The following is a 15,203-nucleotide window of genomic DNA, read 5'->3' on the forward strand; positions in this document are numbered from 1 at the left end:
CCCTGATGTGTCCAAAAAAAAAAAAAAGAGTGATGGAATTAAAGTCATCTTTCCATCAGAACATTCCTTCCCTATCGTCCTGAGCTCACACCTATTGCGGCGGGGAGCAAAACCCATGAACATCTGGATAAAATTAAAGGCTTGGTTTGCTTCCATTCTCTCCTAATAACTCCATCTATCTTGATTCCAGGCTCAAACACACCCCGAAGGATTCACTTACCAAACAGGAACGGATGGCCAGCCCATTTCACAAAAGTTGTGCTTAATCGGAGAAAAATCCACCTTGAGCGCCTGGAATGGTGCTGAAATTTGTTTTCATCCCGTGGTGCGTGTTAATTAGCAAGGTAATGACTAGCATTGCTTGCCGCTAGTCTGAGCCTGCTGGAAAAAATGTTTAGCCCAAGGAAAATTATGTGCATGTGTGTGTGTTTTTTTTCCAGGGGGCTGCTGAGATCTCCTTTTCCAAGCAGTTAGTGAAAATGCATTTGTTAATCCATCATACTTACAGACCTGAGATGAGCAGTTAGCTGATGACTCCAACTGCATCCCTTAAGCCTAATAATATCCTTTCGTTTAGTGGCTAAATATAAGTTGGACAAATGCAGCCACCTTGTTTTGAGTCCCAACACGGGTCCATCTTTACTACGGGTTTACTGCTAGGCTTTGCTGCAAGTTACCCCCCAAAAAACAAAGCAAAAAGTGGATTTTTTTTACCCTGAATATAGATCGGGCTACACTCTAACCCGAATCGTGTGCGAAATACCCAAACCGTGTGTGAAACACCCGAATCGTGTGTGAGGTTCTCCCTGATAGCTCGCAGGGAATTTGGGGTAAATCTAGTCGATATGTGAATGCACAACCTCCATTCCGGAGGAGATGCGAGCTAAAAGCCCTGTATGAAAAACACCCTGTCTGTTTTCGGAGGCAGCACTACTGTTTGTTTGTTTGTTTGTTTGGCATATTTATATCTCTGGGCTCACTCACAGCTGGGCTCACTCGCTCACAACTCACATCTCTGGGCCATTTACAATAAAACAACACAGATTAAAACAAATATTAAAACAATGTAACAACAACAACAACAAATTCTATCCGTTTCATTAAAAGCCTAGCTGAACAAACTCACCTTAAGAGCCCTTTTAAAAGCTGTCAGAGGTGGGGAGGCTCTTATTTCAGCAGGGAGCGCATTCAAAAGCCTCGGGGAGGCAACGGAGAAGGCTCATCCCTGAGCGGCCACCAGATGAACTGGTGGCAACTGCAGACGGAACTCCCCCGGTGTTGAACTCCCGATATCTCCTTTGTGTGCCCCAGATGGACACTTTTGCCCTCTTAACTGGGGGTTTGTAGTTTCTTGGGCTGGAAACTGGGGGGCTGGATCAGAAACCTGCAAGATCCCTCCCAGCGCTAACATTCTATGATTCTGGATAGGGCCCCAGTGAGGCGGGGTCTCAGACCAGAGCTCCCAGTACTCAGGATGCAGCTTCCTACCTCCTGGGCAACCAGCTCTCTCTTCTATCTTCAAGCCTGGTAGACTGAGCTCTATGTTTCAAGAGTGCCATCACCTTGACTTTCCAGCTGCTGCTGAACTCTAACTCCCTGGGGATGATGGGAGTTGTAGTTCAGCAACTGCCTGCCCCTATCTAGCAGGCTGTTGTTCCAGGCTACCTGATCATCCAGTCAGCTGACTCCCCCCGCCAAGGGCCAATCTTGGCCCACCAGGAAGTTATTGGCACATGGCTTGATGCTGCGGGGTAAATGTTGAGCGAAGCCCCTTTGAATCACACTCGCGGCATTGAGGGAAGCAGCCCCTGCCCTCTGCTCTCGGGTTTTGTTTTGATGCAAGTTCACATGGCATGCCTCTGTGTTTTCCTTCTAGCCAATGGGGTGGGGGAGAGGGAGAGAGCTTTCTAAAGAGCTACAGCTGCATTTCTAAAGAGAGTATCCCTCTTATCAGGCTAATGACTCTACGGCAGTGCTTCTCCCTGTTTGCCCTGGCATTTTCAGAAAAAGTCACTTAAAACAAGCATTTTAAAAACCTGGTAAGCTAGAATTCACAAGACAAAGCCTGATCTGTGTGTGGCGTGGGATCTCGAAGGGACTTCATGGTAAGTTTGGCTGGTGTGTGAATGCACACACTCTAGTCCGAAGAAGATTCGGGGTAACAGTGCTGTCTGTAAAACCTCCAGGCCCTATAAATCTTTGACTGCAGAGCTAGCAGGGGATGATGGAAGTTGTATTCCAACAACATCTGGAGACCCAGATCTGAGAACTCCTGGGCTGGCCCACAGTCCAATTGGCCCTCTCCAACCCCAGCACAGTGGCTGTTGCTAGTATCTGCCTTATGTTTCTTTTCAGATTGCGAGCCCTTTGGGGACAGGGAGCCATCTTATTTTTCTATGTAAACCACTTTGAGAACTTGGGTTGAAGAACAGTACATAAATATTCATAGTAGCAGCAGAAGCAGTAGTATGTATTATTATTAGTAGTGAGTCTCATGGCTGAATGGGGATTTGAACTCAAGACTCCGCGGTCCTGGTCCAACATTCTAACCACTACACCACGCTGGCCCTTGAGTTGGTTTCACAGCCAAGGGAAGATTTGAACCCAGCTCTTCACAGTCCTTATCACACACTCTATTATACTGCACTGCACTTTGATATCCCTGAGGGGCCAACCCCAACAGGCCCCGCGGGAGTACCACCTTCCTTCTGGAGCCCACCTATGAATCCAGCCCCCAAGAGATGGCTTTTCTTGCCTCTTCATGGAGGCATCTGGGGCTTCTCCTGCATTTTCATGGATCAGTTGAAGCTTGCAACACCTCCCCCCACCCCCGCCATTCTGCAGGGATGCTGCAGAAAGTGGGGAGGGGGGAGGCAAACACACACACAACACACATACACACACCACACACACCACCACTGAAATACCCTTTTAAGTAGTACAACTTCACCATAGAAATTCATGATTTGTTGCTTGTAAAAACCATGATGATTAACTGCGGTTTTGCCTCCTGGATTCATGTCTTATCATGTTTCATCTTGCAACAAAAGAACATCTACCTTCTCATTTTTGGTCTGGGGTTGTTGTTTCCCCACTCTTCAAAGCGAACGGCTCTTGCAGGAGCAGCAAGACAAATCTGGAAGCAGAACCTGGTCGGGATCAGGTTCCCCGAACGCCTCTCACTGGGTGAGGATTGATGGTCCTCCCCCCAGGATGGCCTTTCGCCCTCTATGACTGTTTCTTCTTCCAGTGATCAGTGATGAATCTTTCACAATCATCATGTTATATATTTGCCGTTTGGCACTGGGCTTATCTTCTTGGCAATCCTCTCTCTTTGTACCTGGAGAGTCTGGCTTTTAAGTGTGTCAGTATAGGAAGTGTGACTTCAGGCCCGCTGCGCCAACCTGATTGAAGGCGGATGCCTCTGCTGCACTTCTTAGAACTGAACTCGGCTTGATGGCGCTCAGATCGCGAGGCCGGATTAGCCACCAGGTGAAGCACTCGGCCGAATCAGCGACTTGGAATCGTGGTGGTGCAACTCTGTGGAAGGCTGACAGCTTCTGAGAGTCTGCAGTTTGGCTTTCCTGCCCAGTCCCAAAATCAGAGCAAGCAAGAACGGAATGCCCTGTTCAACATCTCCTCTCTTGGAGACGCTGCCAGGGAGGGAACTTGGAACCTAGATGCTCTTCCCAGAGCAGCTCCATCCCTTAAGGGGAATATCTTACAGTGCTCACACTTCTAGTCTCCCTTTCATATGCAACCAGGGCAGACCCTGCTTAGCTAAGGGGACAAGTCATGCTTGTTACCACCAGACCAGCTCTCCTCTCTAAGCTTGACAGTGGTAGCCTTGTCCTATGGACAGGATTTTCTGCATCTAGCCTTGTGGGGGAGAAGGGACTATTTTCTGTCCCCAGGAACTGTAGTTTTGTGAGAGGGTCTACAGCACTATCACCAGACCACACAGGAACATAGGAAGCTGCCACATACTGAGTCAGACCCTTGGTCCATCTAGCTCAGTATTGTCTACCCAGACTGGCAGAGTCTTCTCCAAGGTTGCAGGCAGGAATCTCTCTCAGCCCTATCTGGAGTTACCAGGGAGAGAACTTGGAACCTTCTGCTCTTCCCAGAGTGGCTCCATCTCCTGAGGGGAATCTCTTCCAGTGCTCACAATTCTAGTCTCCCATTCAAATGCAACTGGGGCAGACCCTGCTTAGCTAAGGGCACCAGTCCTGCTTGCTCCCACCAGACCAGCTCTCCTCCATTTTAGACTCCCGTCCCCCCTGTTTAGATGCTCTACTCATGTGGAGTGGCTTTTGGATCACGTCAAAAGAGGGCGGCAATTACATTCCATTAAACCGATCTTGAAGGTTTCAGCCCTTCTATCAGGAAGCTGTTTTTGCAAGCGGGTTCTGTAGCTGCCACGCTTCTGATCTGGTAGACTGTCTGTTGCTGTGTGCGTAGATGGAGTGGAATGCTTCTGATCATCCCACCCGACAGGACCGCATGTTATGGGATTGCACTTAATTAAAAAACATCCCTTTTTAACTGACAGCAATTATAATGGACATGGGGAGAGGGCCCTCTCTTCCTGTCATCCCCCACACATGAGCAGAGTCTCGGCAATAAGCCAGGGGGGCATCGGTGCCTTCCACCAGCTGACACCCCCCAGCTGCTTTCTAGACTCAGGCATCGGGTGTGCTTTCTGAGCGTGTGCTGTTATGTAAGGCCATGCAGCGATAAAACGTTTGGGAGTGACATAACACGTGGGCAGCAATAAAAACAAGATGATTACAACGAAATCCGTCTTCTGAAGATCTGAATGGTTCAGATTCACGACATGTTAACATTCATCTCAAGCTTCCACCTGGTGGATCTGTTTTTGTAACTCCCCCCCCCACACACACACACACCCGCTTTCATCCTGTGACAAATACCCTAATAAACAGTCTGGAATGCAATGGTTCCTTCTCGCAAAACATTTCCATCTTCCTTTGGCACTGAGCAGCCTTTGCCCTGCCGAGATCTCACGGCGTCAAGGGGTTCCACCTTGGGGATTTCCACCCCAGCCAGCAGTAAATTCTGAGATGGCACCATTGCCTTGCCTGGAGCATTTCCAGATGGGGCTTTTAGCTTGCTTCTCCTCTGGATGGGAGGGTGGTGTGTTCACATATCGGCCAGATTTACTCCGAAGTCTCCATGAGCTATTGGGGAGCATTCCAGGCACGATTCAGGTTTTTCATTGCACATTACAGCATAGCCCGATTTATGTCCAGGGTTTTTTTTAAAAATCAACTTTTTGTGTCGGTGTTTGGGGGCAGATTCGAACTCGCAGCATAGCTTCGCAGTAAAGGCTGCTATCTGGAAATGCCCGAGAGCACTGGGAATGAACACCTGAAATCCAGACACTTGTCATGGGTGGGGAAGTGGGAGGCTATTGGCGTTTTCTCAGATTCAGTGCTCTCAGCGCCATGCAGGCCATTGTTTGGGTCACATGTCTCAGGACACAACTGTTGCCCAACCAAGACCAAACCAGTAACTCTAACTGCATTCCTGTTGAAATTAAGCATCCACAATAATGGCTGGGGATGATGGGAGTTGTAGTCCAACAGCTAGAGGACCACGTTTGCCCATCCCTGTGCTAGAAACAGGACAGAGATCTTTGAAGAATGCTTATCACAGCTCTCTTTAGAAATAATAACCAAAATGGTGTCTCCAGAAATTCCCTGGTTGTTGCATTTTTTGGCTTCTCCTATTTTAACAGGATTTTCTAAAAGGCAGTGTTCCTACTCACTGAGCAGACTAAAACTTGTGGTAGACAGCTAAATTGGAAAAGAAAGTTTAAGCCCCCTGCAAGATAATTTCCTTCAAATCTCCACATAATTTCATTTTCTAAAAACTAAAAATGGAACACACACACATCCCTGCCTACGAACTGGCCTTGAACCGGCCCGAGAGGTTCGGTCTGACCTTGGACCAAGCCGGGTTGGGTTTGGTTTGAAGTCGAACCACTCGGACTGAGCCTGTGAGAGTGCAAATCAATTCTAATTAGAACCAGTTTGCACATCCTTAGTTTATCATGCCATCGTAGTAATGGCCACCAAGGAGATTGTAAATGTGTTTGTGTGTGTGTATGTGGTATGTGTAGGGGGGGGGAGAGAGAGAGAGAGAGAGAGAGAGAGAGAGCTCAACAAGAATGCTTTCCAAACCCTTTGGAAAATTCCATTTTGTCTCCCCAAGGAGGATGAGATAATTTGAGGCCTACAGAGAGCTGTTATCGAGCTCTGGTCTCTTGGCCGCTTTTCTGAGTTGGGAGGCTTCTGAGCTTCTAAGGAAGACAGAAAAGTGGACAGAGGGCCTGGCTTGTCCCACAAGTCAATGTGAGAAGACAGGAATGGGTAGTTCTGGTCACAGCAGGAAATGTCCATTAAAGGCCAGAAGTGGGGCTGCTGCATAGACTCTCTGGTGCTTTCAGCTTTCATCACACACAAAAACCAAATGCCCAAAAGTCCTCAGACAATACCACAAGATTTCAAACCATGTGGTGAGAGAGGCTATCTTCAAACATATGGTTGTACTGGGGAACTTGGCAAGTTCATTTGGAGTCCCTCAATTAGAAGATTAATATTGGACATTCATCGCCGAATTGTGGGCCCCGCCCCCACAAATGATCTTCTGCGGCAGGGGAAGTTTGGTGTAAATTCCAGGGCCTTCCCTGATCCCACGTGGGGCAAGAGGCAAAGCCAGTCACTAGTCAACCACATGCTCTAGGGCAGAGGCTCCCAACCGGTGGTACATCAGGTGCTGCTGAACTACAACTCCTATCATTATACTCAGCTACAATTTATTGTGGCTGAGGATGATGGGAGTTGTAGTTCAAGGACATCTAGAGTACCACCAGTTGGGAAACCCTGCTCTAGGGCCAGGGTGACCAATCTGGGGCTCTCCAGCGATCAGACTACAACTCCCATAATTCACTGCCGTGACACATTATGGCTGGGGTGATGGGTGTTGTATTCCAACTATAGCTGGAGAGTGTCAGGTTGACTACCCCTGGTCGAAGGGGCATAGATCATGCACTGGTCCAAGACCATGCATAGTTTGTAGAAGAAGGAGGCTTGTAAGCCTGAAGATCATCTAGTCCGACTCACTGCTTGATGCAGGAAATCCGTTAGAAATAAGGCAGAATGAAAATACATAAGAAATAAACGTTTAATGCCCAAAGTCCTAATTTTACAAGTCAAACTCAAAGCTATATTGTCCTTTTTGTGAGCATTTTTATCATGTGAAGGAAGAACAGTGGCTGTCTCATTATTGCTAATAAATGTCAGGAGTGAATTATTCTCTAATAGGTGCAGGGGTCGGTACAGTGGTGCCCCACCACCACCCCCAGTCTGGGGACATAAACCAGGGAGAATATTGGCCAATATAACTCTCTGACACCAAACGGTGGAGATGCATGCTTAATGCTTTAATAAAGCCCATAGACTGAGTCAGCCCAAATGCCTCCACAGAGCAATAATTTCCAAACAAGTCTTTGCAGGCACCTTCAGCAATGGGCCAAGTTGCTCTCTGCTCCTACCTTGACAGAAGTCCTCCAGAAACCGGCTGGAGGCCTGCCTGCAGAAGGTAACAGGGGGTTGCAGGAGACGCTGACTGGACCCTGATTATGGGGGCAAGTGGAAAGGCAGCTGCAGGGAGAGACAGAAAGCATGACGTCCCCTTTGCTAAGCAGGGCCCACCCTGGTTTGCATTTGAAAGGGAGACGACATGTGTGAGCACCGTAAGATCCCCCTTAGAGAATGGGGCCTCTTGCATGGATGCTTGCATGCATGGAGAAAGTTCCAAGTTCCCTCCCTGGCAGCATCTCCAGATAGGGCTGAGAGGCGCTTCTGCTTCCCAGCAGCATCTTGGGTAGCTCCTCTCTCTCTCCCATGCTGCATGCAGACTGACCATTCATCAGGTAAAGCTGCACAAGCCAAGCTTGGGTTGCTCCTCTCTCCCACTCCACCCTAGAGCCGCGCTGCCTGCAGGCTGGCCATTCATTAGGTAGAGCGGTGCAGTTAAGCTCTACCTGATGAATGGCCAGCCTGCCGGAGTAGAATCCAGAGGAAAGAGTTGTGGTCTGCAAGGGCAAGGCAGTGGAGTAGAATCAGGGATAGTAATGGTTTAATGAAATAGATATCATGCACAGAGAGGCAGGTGCAGACTGCTTTTCCGTGCGCTTGCTGCTGGCTGTTGGTTAGCCCCGCCTCTGCTCCAGGACTGGCATACAACAACAACAACAACAACAACAACAACTAATAATAATAATAATAATAATAATAATAATAATAATAATAATAATATACCACTCTTCAACCAAAGTTCTCAAAGTGGTTTACATAGGAAAATAAATAATACATAAAGAAGATGGTTTCCTTCCTGTCCCCAAAGGGCTCACAATCTAAAAAGAAAAATATGGTAGACACCAGCAACAGCCGCTGGAGGGATGTTGTGCTGGGGTTGGAGAAGGCCAGTTGCTCTCCCCCTGCTCAATATAAGAGAATCACCACTGGAAAAGGTGTCTCTTTGCTCAGTTAGCAGGCCTAAATTGGCAGCAACTAAAGCACGATTCAAAAGATCAAGGAATGGATTGACCCCAAACACCACAGCAGGCTCCACAGCTCTCGGGCGGGGCAGGGAGGGGAGAGAGTGAACAACCTGAGTTGCTGCTGGGTACCACCCCCTGGCTTGTTACTTCTTCCCAAGCAACCCCTCAGCCTGGGTGATGGAGACCCCAAGAAATGCCTCTTTGGGGCACGGCTCTACCCACGGGCCATTGCAAAGGTGCTGATGAGGTTGGCAAGGGCTGCTTAACCCTTGCTCTGCCCACGGATTCTCCCCCACAACTTCCCCTCTAGGGCTTGTCTCCGGACTCAGAGCTTAGCTAAAGGGAATCATGGAAGGGAGGACAGAGGGCAGAATGGGTGACCATGGAAGAACGAGACACCCATAACCCTGTGGAATCCGGGGCTCTCCAGCTGTCAGACGACAACTCCCCCAATCCACTGCTGTGATACATTATGGCTGGGGTGATGGGTGTTGTATTCCAACAATAGCTGGAGAGTGCCGAATATTTAGATGTTGTTCTCTGGTCTCAACAGCTGGAATTCTCAAGCTTGGCTCTCCGGAGGTCGCTGGATGACGACGACTGCCATCACCCTCAACCACAGTGGCCAAAGGTGATGAAGGAAGTTGTAAGTTGTCGTCTGTCGAGATCTGACGACTGAGAACTGCTGCAGTCAGATAAAGGAACCCAGAACCGATGTCTTTGCTCAGCCTGTCTCTTTAAAATGCCATGCAAAACCTTTCCGCCCGTGGCCCATGCAACCCCCTGGAAAACTGCAAGGTCCCACTGGGTTCGGCAAAAGAAAATGACCCCAGTCGTTCGGGCTTCCATCGGACAGAGACCCTCCTCTCCTCCCATCTAACCCGCCAGCCCTGAGAGGAAAGATGAGCCACCCTTCAAGACTGAAGGGCCTCGGAAGGTGCTACAGGTAATGCCTTGCCGTGGAACTCCAACTCTGGTGATGGAGCGTCTGGGAATTTCTTTCCCCCTACGCAAAATAGCATTCTCCTGAAGAGTCAGGAGGGGAAAGGGGGAGCTCTGGATGGGGAGGGGGCAAAAAGGCGGCTTGCCGCCAAATGAAATCCATCCAGCACATCTTGATTTCATCTGTGGAGCATCTCAGCTCGAAGGCTTCATGTGTGTGAGCTTATCCCATGCCCCGTTCTCTCGTAGCATGAAATTGTGTGGCGGCTGCCGTGATGAATGGCCCCCAGATGTTGTCCCACGGGTGACCAAGAGCCCCCTGCATGCATGTTCTTCATCAGCCTGGAGAAAGCAGAGGTTTAAAATGGCCAAGGGGTATTCAGAGGAGCCCTCTCTCATTTGGCTTCTGGGGGTGGCGCGCGGGGACCGGGGCAGGGCAGAGGCTCGGATGCTGCCTCGCCTCGGTTCCTGGGCGATTCGGGGCCAAACGAGATGGGATGCGGCTGCAGCTCCCAACATGTTTTTCTGCTTCAGAAAGCAGCCACAAGGGAGGTGGGTAACTTGGACAGCAGCCATGGCTTGTGGAGAGGGGGGGTCTAATCCTTTCTCCCACACTACGGCCCTGATGCAAAGCCCCCACCCACAAAAACCCTATTAGCCACAGGTGACTAAATGTGCCTGTAAGTTTTCCTCACTGTGGTTAATAGTAGCTTTGGCCCGGTGTGCGGGGCGGGGGAGTGATTTAAGTTCCGGGGTCAGCATACGATAAGGGATTCAACCTCTTCTCTTCGTGCTGCAATCCTGATCCAAATCCCTCTGATGGCTCCTTTTTTTTTTTGAAAAGGTAAATGATATTTGGGTTTTCAAGCCTGGAACATTCATTTGGCCATCCCTCTCCGAAAATCCAGGGAAGGAAGGCCATTTCATCTACTTGCTGTGGGAACATCTGGGGCTGGCAGAGCAAAGAGGGGGTTGAATAGAGGGGTAAAAAGGCCAGTCTCATACCTGAAGTGCAGTGGAAACAGCTAGGAACAGAGGAAGCTGCCATATACCGAGTCAGACCACTGGTCCATCTAGCTCAGTATTGTCTTCACAGACTGGCAGCGGGTTCTCCAAGGTTGCAGGCAGGAGTCTTTCTCAGCCCTATCTTGGAGATGCTGCCAGGGAGGGAACTTGGGACCTTCTGCATGCAAGCGTGCAGGTGCTCTTCCCAGAGTGGACCCATCCTCTTGAGGGGAATACCTGTCGCTTCCAGCGACTGCGGCCCTGCAAACCATCCGCACAATCCGAATCTCCTTCTCCGTCCTGCTAAAGACTTGGCCACAGTTTGAAGAGGTCCGTGTGCAGGCTGAGAGAGCCACTATGAGGGAGAACACATTTGCTGGCAGGGTTCACCACGCGGCATCCGACCACTACGCCTCCCTGCTCGGATGCCTCTTCAGCTTCGATTTCACCACTTTGGGATGCCTCTCAATAGGCTGGGGGGAAAGTTTCGGAGTCCGATCCGAACCCCTTAATCCCATCTCCTCTCCGTATCCCCAGGTCATAGGCCTGGAGATCGAAACCATCCGTCAAGAGCTCCTGTCTTAAGCCATCTGTTCCTCCGGTGGAGGTGGCTTGTCTGTTAACACTCCACTCCCTCCTCCCTGCGTTTCAGACCGAGGGAGCTTGAATTTGTAGCAGTGGCTGCTTGTCCTAATGAGTGGGGGTGGTGGGGAGGCACCCAAGGAGGCACAGCTGACTCTGCTTCCTGGAGCTCCGTTGGCTCCTTTCTCTCCCACCCCACGCGGCCCGCAGGCTGGCCATTAGTCAGGTAGAGTTGTACAGTTAACCATGCAGCTCTACCTGCCTAAGGCAGCTTCCTATGGGCCCTTAATCCTCATTTTTAGGGGATGCGGCCACAGCTCAGTGGGAGAGCATCTGCTTTGCAGGCAGAAGGTCGCAGGTTCAATCCCGGGCAGCATCTCCAAGATAGGGGTGGGAGAGATTCCTGTTGCCTGCAACCTTGGAGAAGCCACTGCCAGTCTGGGCAGACAATACTGAGCTAGAGGGACCAAGGGTCTGAATCAGTAGATGGCAGCTTCCTATCTTCCTGTAGACCAGGGCAGATTGATCGGAGGCCAAGACTCACTGTCCCAGCCTCCGTGAAGCCCACAACGCCGTGTGTAACACGCTCACTGCATTGGGAGATTCCACCAAGAGATGGGGGCTCTAGGCACCCCCCCCCCCCGCCCCATGTGGGGCTGGGCTGGAAGCTGCCCCAGGCTTTGGAATGAACTCCCTGCTGAAATAAGTGCATCTCCTTCTCTGTTTGCTCTTAGGAGGACCCTGAAGACATGTCTGTTTTCCCAGGTTTTTAATTTTAATTTCTATTCATTGAGAGATTTTTATCTGTTTTATGAATTTTAACTGTGTTTTTTTAAAAATTGTTTTTATATTATGTTTTGACTTGTACATTGCCTGGAGATTTCTATATCAGGCGGTAGAGAAATACGACCGATTGATCAATAGATAGATAGATAGTTAGATAATGTTTGAAAGTGAGTAGGCAAATAAAGAGTTCTTCATCTGGACCGGATATACCAAAGATGGCAGCAGGAAGCTTTCCAAGACTGGGCACTCAAGAGGTGAGGGGCCCCCACTAAGGAGGCACTGCTCCATCTCCGGTGGTGTAGATACCTTAAGCAGGGCCCCCAAAGACAGACTGGCAGCGGCTTCTCCAAGATTGCAGGCAGGAGTCTCTCTCAGCCCGATCTTGGAGATGCTGCCAGGGAGGGAACTTGGAACCTAGATGCTCTTCCCAGAGCGGCTCCATCCCCTGAGGGGAAGATCTTCTAGTGCTCACACTTCTAGTCTCCCTTTCATCTGCAACCAGGGCAGACCCTGCTTAGCTAAGGGGACAAGTCATACTTGCTGCCATAAGACCAGCTCCCCTCCCACAGCACAGAGCAGGACTGTGCATCCCATAGGGTCTCTGTAGGGTTCCCCCCCCCCAATATATTCAGTCATTTTTGCTCTGATGTTTTTTGACTGGTGCCTTGCATTATCCACCTGGTGATGAGGTTTTGAAAGTGAAGCGCAGAGTATTAAATGAATAAGCAAGCACTCCCAGAACCCAGTTCTCCAACCCCTGCTAGAAGCCATCTGTATTTACCTGTGCTACAAAAGCCAGATGTTAATCATGGCTGCTTTGAATGTGGATCCCTCCAAGAATGCCTCTAAAACAGCAACTCCGGGATGCGTCCGGGAGGGGGGCAGAGGGGGGAGTGCTACTTTAAGCATTCCCTGCTTTATTGACTCAAACACTAATGCTATGGATGGCAGCCCAGACAAGTGCACGCAGCCCTGCTCCCTTCCCCCCAGCACCTGCAGTTTATTGGTGCAAAAGGTGGAGCAGCCCCAGGCCTTCAGGAACTGAAATGTAGCCATCTCTTTCTCATATCGCTGGAAATGGTCCAAGCTTTTCCTCCTGATTAACTTAGCATGTGCATCTCCTAGGAGCAGAGCCAGGCCCATCCCCCCTCCTCCTCTTCATCCTCATCCTCCTTCTCCTTCTTTTCCTCCTCCTTCTCTTCCTCCTCCTTCTCCTCCTCCTCCTCCTCCTCTGCCTTCTCCTCCTCTTCCTCCTCCTCCTCTTCCTCCTTCTCCTTCCCCTCCTCCTCCTTCTCCTCCTTCTCCATCTCCTCCTCTGCCTTCTCCTCCTCTTTCTCCTCCTCTTCCTCCTCCTTCTCCTTCTCCTCCTCCTCCTCCTTCTCCATCTCCTCCTCTGCCTTCTCCTCCTCTTCCTCCTCCTCCTCTTCCTCCTCCCCTCCCCCTCCCCCCTCCCCCTCCTCCTCTTCCTCCTTGGAGACACAAACTCTAAAAGGGTGTACACACACACACACACACACACACACACACACACACACACCAAAGCACTCCTGCCCCCCTCCCTTTCAATACTTTAGCATAAATTTATGGATGCTGAAGGTACCCGGAAGCTTTGGGCAACCCATCTCGTAGCTCAGAGGTGGAGCATCTGCTTTGCATGAAGAAGGTCCCAGGTTCAATCCCAAACATCTCCAAGTAAGGCAGAGAAAGACTTCTGTCTGAAACCTTGGAGAGCTGCAGCTGGTCAGTGTGGACCCATGGTCTGGCTCAGTGTCAGTCAGAGTTTCCTATGTGACCTTCGTAAAGCAGGCCTCCATTTTGAGGATGGGGCTGCAGCTCAGTGGTAAAACATCTGCTTTGCATGCAGAAGGCCCCAGGTTCAGTCCTTGGCACCTGGCATCTCTTCCCTGGTAGGGCAGAGAAAGACTCCCGCCTCAAACCTTGGAGAGTTGTTGCTGGTCAGAATTGTAGACCAGTCCTTCTCAGTTTTGGCCCTCTTGCAGATGTTGGCTTACATCTCCCACAATCCATGGCTATTGGCCACCATGGCTGGGGATTCCGGGAGTTGTAGACCAAATTAAGCTGGGGGGGAGGTCTAAGTTGAGCAGGCCTGGTGTAGACCAGGGATTCTCAATGTTGGGCACCCAGATGTTCTTGGACTTCAACTCCCATAACCCCCAGCCCCAGTGGCCTTTGGTTGGGGATTATGGGAGCTGAAGCCCAATAACATCTGGTGGCCCAACGTTGAGAATCCCTGGGGTAAACAATACTGAGCTAGATAGACCAATGGATGGACTCAATACAAGGCAGTTCCTTGTGTTCCTAAGGCAATGAAACATTGAAGCTGAGGAAAGCACAGGAGGTGATGGTGGGGAATATCTAGATCAGGGAAAACCCAGGTTCTCAGCTTTGGCTCCCCAGATGTTGTTGGACTACAACTCCCTTGGGCCACTGTGGATGAGGATAGTGGGAGTTGTAGTCCCACACATCTGGAGACCCAAGGCTGAGAACCCCTGTCTTAGCACGTGCCTCTGCGCGGCGGAGAATCACGGCTTTGCCCCCACCTGCCTGGCTGCACCGTTTCCACATAGCAGAGGGCCTCCCAGTCTCGAGAATCTAATCCCAAGAGATCCCTGAATTGCTTTGCCAATAATTCCAACAGCTGTGATTTAAAAGCTTGCCACAAAGTATTTGACGATTCAGGGGAATTATGATTTTTATCTAATTACGTTCATTACCTGCTTCATTATGTGTTCATTACCTGTTCTTAATGGCTCACTGTTTGGGTTTCTGTTTATGTGTTGGGTGTTGGTGTTTTTTTTGCAAATGTTTCAGTTAGTGTGTTTTGTCTCTGGAACAGAATTCGGAGAAGAACAGCCACATACATTAATTCAGCCTGCTTTTGAAACCTGCTTTTTGGGAAGTCTCTTTCTTGGAAGTGAAGCGAAATATCCCATAACCAGGGCTTTGTCGTCTCTCTGTGAAAGGACTACAATTCTGCACCCAGGCAGTCTGGATTCTGTGACCTGCATAAATTGCACAAAAGGCATGCATTGGTTTCGTTAGTCTTGTTTTGAACCTTGCCCTCAATTTTCACACACACACACACACACACACACACACACACACACACACACTGCAGCCATGGTGACATTTTCCCTGTACTACTGCCTTGTGCAATGAGCAAAGAAGACTGTATCTTTTGGGGTGTGTCATGTGCAGGCCTTTTGAGGAGCAGGGTGCAGGATCGCATCTTACATTCTTACACCACTATGCAGTGCTTCAAGGTTGCAATACAAGA

At 49.8% G+C, this 15,203-nt stretch overlaps 1 protein-coding gene across 5 annotated transcripts in view; it reads left to right on the top strand.

Annotated features, from left to right (window-relative positions):
- LMF1 (lipase maturation factor 1) overlaps positions 1 to 15,203 on the top strand; it is a 317,423-nt gene that overhangs the window by 213,766 nt on the left and 88,454 nt on the right. For 2 of the 5 annotated variants that reach the window (XR_008311949.1, XR_008311948.1), the window contains exons 12-14: positions 191 to 344; positions 9,144 to 9,536; positions 11,854 to 11,884. The gene's annotated coding sequence lies outside the window, so the exon portion shown is untranslated. Of the gene's footprint in view, positions 1 to 190; positions 345 to 9,143; positions 9,537 to 11,853; positions 11,885 to 14,762; positions 14,952 to 15,203 lie in introns of those variants that run through there. The other 3 variants (XR_008311945.1, XR_008311946.1, XR_008311947.1) reach the window with 3 other exon arrangements.

Source organism: Hemicordylus capensis, chromosome 13, assembly GCF_027244095.1.
Source record: "Hemicordylus capensis ecotype Gifberg chromosome 13, rHemCap1.1.pri, whole genome shotgun sequence".
NCBI lineage: Eukaryota > Metazoa > Chordata > Lepidosauria > Squamata > Cordylidae > Hemicordylus > Hemicordylus capensis.